Source organism: Bos grunniens, chromosome 15 (assembly GCF_055505025.1).
Source record: "Bos grunniens cultivar Pamir isolate PY7600 chromosome 15, Bosgru_T2T1.0, whole genome shotgun sequence".
NCBI classification, from domain to species: Eukaryota; Metazoa; Chordata; class Mammalia; order Artiodactyla; family Bovidae; genus Bos; species Bos grunniens.
The window spans coordinates 80,722,059-80,728,650 of NC_141179.1; the positions used below are offsets into that span (position 1 = coordinate 80,722,059).

Consider the following 6,592-nt stretch of genomic DNA (forward strand, 5'->3'; position numbering starts at 1 on the left):
TGAGACATGCATATTTAAAGTCACACAATAGGATTTTAGATTGTTAAGAATTCTTCATGAAGACCATTCTGGAAAGTGGTAGTATGTAGAGATTGCACTTAATTCTCCATAATGAGAAAGGGCTATAATAATAGTTCAAGAAATATTTATTGAGAATCATCTTATTCACAGGTTTTGTGAAAAATGTTCACTTCATTTCAAACAGTGGGCAAAACTACACATGCACCTTGCCTCCATGGAGCTGAGACCTCCAAAGTTATGCTGTTTCTCCTGGTTCATGGACAACATTGAAGGGCAACAGCCTAGACTAATAAGTGTAGTTCATTGTTCCAGACCTGAGTATTTTTTGGTGAAATATTCTTCCATAAAGACATATGTTGGGAGCCGCGTTAGGCATTACTGATAAAATGGAGGTACGGCCCCAACCCCCTCTCCTCATTCCGCAGGCACGGTCCCGGCATGAAGGAGTTAGCTCTTGTGATTCTGACTTGTTTCTTCCTTTCTTTGGTTGAGTTGGCTGGAAAGAATGTTAAGGTGCTTATTGTTCTTGACAGGAGCATGAGAAAGCACAAAGCCTTCTGCAGTTGTGCCCAGAAAATAATCCATAAAGTTAACCACTGACATTTATTCAAGAATCTTTACAAAGAATGTTCCAGGATCAGCACATAGGCCACAGCTTGAGGCCAGGGGAAGGATTGTTGTCTGAGACCTGCTTGTGAGGGGAATGTTTATGGCAAAAGAAGTTTGCTGAGCTTAGGGTTAATTAAGAATAGATAGAAGCCTTTTTAGGAGACAGTGATCTTAAGAAGCCTTTTTAGGAGACAGTAATCTTTAGATACTAGGGGCAAACAGGATCTAGAAAGATAAGAAATAAACTGAGGAATGTAGCATGAGTCACAATGTAATCACAAGTTAAGTATAGGACACATAAGAGGAAGTAGATAGTAAAGCTGATTCTGAGAGAATCGCTGAAGCAGGAACTCTGTTTGTAGGACAACAATGATTTCTGGAGACAATAAATTTGGGTGGGGGAAACTAAAAATGTCAAACCTATGACCTAATGCTTTTGTCAAAGTATAAAAGAAAACCTGAAGCTTGAAATAAACATGTAGTCCTGTACTTTGAGTCAGAGGCTACATCATTGCCCGCCAACACCACTCACCCCTTCAGGCTGATTCCCTGGCTGCTGGAGCTGGACTTCGGCAGATATAGTCATAAAGAACCTGAAAACCCATCACGATAATGCAAAGGCCTTTGAGTCAAAGGTTAAGAGTTACCGTTTATTGGAAATTGGAGGTGTTGCTGTCTGAGTGACCATATTTCTTCGGGATCCTCTTCAATGCTTGTTTTACATTGTTGTTCCACAGGCTGTCAATCAATGGATTAAGTACTGGACGTACCAAGGTGTAGAAAACAGCTATTATCTTGGATCCTTCAGCATTCTTATCTGTTGGTGATCTTAAATATGTGCAGAAGATTGCCCCATAATATAGGGTTACAATCGTCACGTGGGAACCACAGGTGGAGAATGCCTTGTGCCTTCCTTCTGCTGATTTGATCCTGAGGATGACAGCAAGAATGAAAGCATAAGACACAGGATGGTGATGAGGCAGTTGCAGAGGTTGAAGCCTGTTGATATGAGCAAATAAAGCTCTTTGACATGAGTTTAAGACCAAGCAAACTTAATGAGTGGTGGGTCAGCAGAGTAGAAATGGTTGACGACATTTGATCTACAAAAGTTCAAACAAAAAGTCAGGATGGCCTGGAAGAGTCAAGTTTGTGCAGATGCACCTGGACATCTTCACACTGTAGTGCAGAGGGTTGTATATGACCACATAGTGGTCATAGGCCATTGCTGTCAGCATGTAAAACTCAGTGAGGAGAAGTGCTATGAAAAAATAACTGTGCAAAACAACCAGCAAAGCTGATGGTCTTCTTCTGAGATACCAGGTTAGTCAGCATCTGTGGGGCTGCAGTAGAGGTATAGCACAAGTCTACAAGGGATAAATGAGTGAGGAAGAAGTACATGGGCGTGTGAAGGTGAGAGTCCAGTCTGATTAAAACCATCATGCTCAGGTTGCCTAGGAGGGTGACCAGGTAAATGACCAGAAACACTCTCTTCTAAACTCTCTTCTAAAAAGAAGAGAGACTGGAGCTTTGGGTGATCCATGAGCCCCAGGAAAATGAATTCTCTTAGTGCAGTGTCATTGGTGAGGGGCATTTTCTACACTTGAAACAAATGCAACCAAAGGAGATAAGAAGGTACACATTTTATTACAATTGAAATGATTTTTCTAATACTCTAGATGTTACTCAAAATGAATATTGTCATACACGGCTTCTTTACTTCTATTAAGCCATTGTTTCAGTTTCTTTCTTTTTTTTAATACTGAATTATTATTTTATTTCCATCTTTTACCTATTCTTGTATCTATGGCTGTATCTATAGATAACTATGCTTCTAACTATAGCTACATTCATGGTCACAAGTGAGGTGCATAATCGTTATCTCCCTGCACTATTTTTTCTTCTGCAACTCTACTTATCTTATAAGGCCAAGTTCAAGGCTAGTCCCTTGTGATGCATTTCTCACTCTTCTGTCATTATACCTGAGATTGAATTAATCTCCTTCTGTCTTATACTTCCCAAATACCCTATAAACTCTAATTTATTCTTCAGCACATTACATCACCAAAGGAGATCCACTTTCTACTCATGTGTTAGTTCTCCAGTTCAGTTCAGTTCAGTTCAGTCACTCAATCGTGTCTGAATTGTTGCAACCCCATGAACTGCAACAGGCCAGGCTTCCCTGTCCATCATCAACTCCCGGAGTTTACCCAAACTCGTGTCCATTGAGTTGGAGAAGACATCCAACCATCTCATCCTCTACCGTCCTCTTCTCCTCCTGCCCTCAATCCCTCCCAGCATCAGGGTCTTTTCCAATGAGTCAACTCTGCATGAGGTGGCCAAATTACTGGAGTTTCAGCTTCGGCATCACTCCTTCCAATGAACACTCAGGACTGATCTCCTTTAGGATGGACTGGTTGGATCTCCTTGCAGTCCAAAGGACTCTCAAAAGGCTTATCCAACACCACAGTTCAAAAGTATCAATTCTTCGGCACTCAGCCTTCTTTATAGTCCAACACTCACATCCATATGTGACTACTGGAAAAACCATAGCCTTGACTAGATGGACCTTTATTGACAAAGTAATGTCTCTGCTTTTGAATATGCTATCTAGATTGGTCATAACTTTCCTTCCAAGGAGAAAGCATATTTTAATTTCATGGCTGCAGTCACCATCTGCAGTGATTTTGGACCCCAAAAAATAGTCAGTCACTATTTCCACAGATTCCCCATTGATTTGCCATGAAAAGATGGGACTGGATGCCATAATCTTACTTTTCTGAATGTTGAGCTTTAAGCCAACTTTTTCACTCTCCTCTATCACTTTCATCAAGAAGCTCTTTAGTTTCTCTTCACTTTCTGCCATAAGGGTGGTGTCATCTGCATATCTGAGGTTATTGATATTTCTCCCCACAATCCTGGTTCCAGCTTATGCTTCATCCAGCCCAAGGTTTCTCATGATATAGTCTGCACATAAGTTAAATAAGCAGGGTGACAATATACAGGCTTGGCTTACTCCTTTTCCTATTTGGAACCACTCCATTGTTCCATGTCCAGTCCTAACTGTTGCTTCCAGACCTGCATTCAGGTTTGTCAAGAGGCAGGTCAGGTGGTCTGGTATTCCCATCTCTTGAAGAATTTTCCACAGTTTATTGTGATCCACACAGTCACAGGCTCTGGCATAGTCAATAAAGCAGAAATAGATGTTTGGGTTTTTTTGTTGTTGTTGTTGTTTTTGAAACTCTCTTGCTTTTACAATGATCCAGCGGATGGTGGCAATTTGATCTCTGGTTCCTCTGCCTTTTCTAAAACCAGTTTGAAAATCTGAAAGTTCACGGTTCATGTATTGCTGAAGCCTGGCTTGGAGAATTTTGAGCATTACTTTGCTAGTGTGTGAAATGTGTGCAATTGTGTGACAGTTTGAACACTCTTTGATATTGCGTCTTTGGGACCGGAATGAAAATTGACCTTTTTCAGGCCTATAGCCACTGCTGTGTTTTCCATACTTGCTGACATATTGAGTGCATCTTTTTCATAGCATCATCCTTTAGGATTTGAAATAGCTCAGCTGGGAATCTATCACCTCGACTAGCTTTGTTCATAGTGATGATAGTGATACCTCCTGAGGCCCGCTTGACTTCACACTACAGGTTGCTTGAATCCAGGTGAGTGATGATACCATAGTGGTTATCTGGGACATTAAGGTCTTTTTTGTATAGTTCTTCTGTGTATTCTTGCCACCTCTTCTTAATATCTTCTGCTTTGTTAGGTCCATGCCATTTCTATCCTTTATATAGCCCATCTTTGCATGAACTGCTTCCTTGGTATATCCAATTTGCTTGAGGAATTCTCTAGTCTTTCCTAGTCTATTGTTTTCCATTTATTTTCACTGATCACTTGGGTTTGCTTTCTTATCTTTCCTTGCTATTCTTCCGAAATCTGTATTCAGATGGATATATCTTTCCTTTTCTCCTTTGCCTTTCACATCTCTTCTTTTCTCAGCTATTTGTAAGGTCTCCTCAGACAATCATTTTGCCTTTTTGTGTTTCTTCTTGGGGATGGTTTTGATCACTGTTCCAGTACAATGTTATGAATCCTCGTCCGTTGTTCCCCAGGCACTCTACCTACCGATTTATTCCCTTGAATCTATTAACCTCAATCAGATCAGATCAGATTAGTCACTCAGTCATGTCTGACTCTTTGTGACACCATGAATCACAGCACGCCAGGCCTCCCTGTCCATCAACAACTCCCGGAGTTCACTGAGACTCATGTCCATCGAGTCAGTGATGCCATCCAGCCATCTCATCCTCTGTTGTCCCATTCTCCTCTTGCCCTCCAGTCCCTCCCAGCATCAGAGTCTTTTTCAATGAGTCAAATCGTCGCATGAGGTGGCCAAAGTACTGGAGTTTCAGCTTTAGCATCATTCCTTCCAAAGAAATCCCAGGGCTGCTCTCCTTCAGAATGGACTAGTTGAAACTCCTTGCAGTCCAAGGGACTCTCAAGAGTCTTCTCCAACAACACAGTTCAAAAGCATCAATTCTTCAGCACTCAGCCTTCTTCACAGTCCAACTCTCACATCCATACATGACCACTGGAAAAACCATAGCCTTGAATAGACGGACCTTTGATGGCAAAGTAATGTCTCTGCTTTTTAATAGCTATCTAGGTTGGTCATAACTTTCCTTCCAAGGAGTAGGCGTGTTTTAATTTCATGGCTGCAGTCACCATCTGCAGTGATTTTGGAGCCAAAAAAAAATAAAGTCTGACACTGTTTCCCATCTATTTCCCATGAAGTCATGGGACTGGATACCACGATCTTCGTTTTCTGAATGTTGAGCTGTAAGTCAACTTTTTCACTCTCCACTTTCACTTTTATCAAGAGGCTTTTGAGTTCCTCTTCACTTTCTGCCATGAGGGTGGTGTCATCTGCATATCTGAGGTTATTGATATTTCTCCCGGCAATCTTGATTCCAGCTTGTGTTTCTTCCAGTCCAGCGTTTCTCATGATGTACTCTGCATATAAGTTAAATAAACAGGGTGACAATATATAGCCTTGACGAAGTCCTTTTCCTATTTGGAACCAGTCTGTTGTTCCATGTCCAGTTCTAACTGTTGCTTCCTGACCTGCATATAGGTTTCTCAAGAGGCAGATCAGGTAGTCTGGTATTCCCATCTCTTGAAGAATTTTCCACAGTTTATTATGATCCATACAGCCAAAGGCTTTGGCATAGTCAATAAAACAGAAATAGATGTTTTTCTGGAACTCTCTTGCTTTTTCCATGATCCAGCATATGTTGGCAATTTGATCTCTGGTTCCTCTGCCTTTTCTAAAACCAGCTTGAACATCTGGAAGTTCACAGTTCACGTATTGCTGAAGCCTGGCTTGGAGAATTTTGAGCATTACTCTACTAGTGTGAGATGAGTGCAATTGTGTGGTAGTTTGAGCATTCCTTGGCATTGCCTTTCTTTGGGACTGGAATGAAAACTGACCTTTTCCAGTCCTGTGGCCACTGCTGAGTTTCCAAAATTTGCTGGTATATTGAGTGCAGCACTTTCACAGCATCATCTTTCAGGATTTGAAAGAGCTCAACTGAAATTCCATCACCTCCACTAGCTTTGTTCATAGTGATGCTTTCTAAGGCCCACTTGACTTCACATTCCAGGATGTCTGGCTCTAGGTCAGTGATCACACCATCGTGATTATCTGGGTTGTGAAGATCTGTTTTGTACAGTTCTTCTGTGTATTCTTGCCATCTCTTCTTAATATCTTCTGCTTCTGTTAGGTCCATGCCATTTCTGTCCTTTATTGTGCCCATCTTTGCATGAAATGTTCCCTTGGTATCTCTAATTTTCTTGAAGAGATCTCCAGTCTTTCCCATTCTTTTGTTTTCTTCTATTTCTTTGCATTGATCACTGAGGAAGGCTTTCTGATCTCTTCTTGCTATTCTTTGGAACTCTGCAT

The 6,592-nt window shown here is 41.2% G+C and overlaps 1 pseudogene across 1 annotated transcript; it reads right to left on the reverse strand.

Moving 5' to 3' along the window:
* Positions 1-1,266: 1,266 nt before the first annotated feature.
* On the reverse strand, positions 1,267-2,221 carry LOC147358730 (olfactory receptor 5M11-like; annotated as a pseudogene). The gene has a single exon (XR_015141705.1). The product of XR_015141705.1 is annotated as an olfactory receptor 5M11-like (transcript).
* Between the last annotated feature and the right edge of the window lie 4,371 nt (positions 2,222-6,592).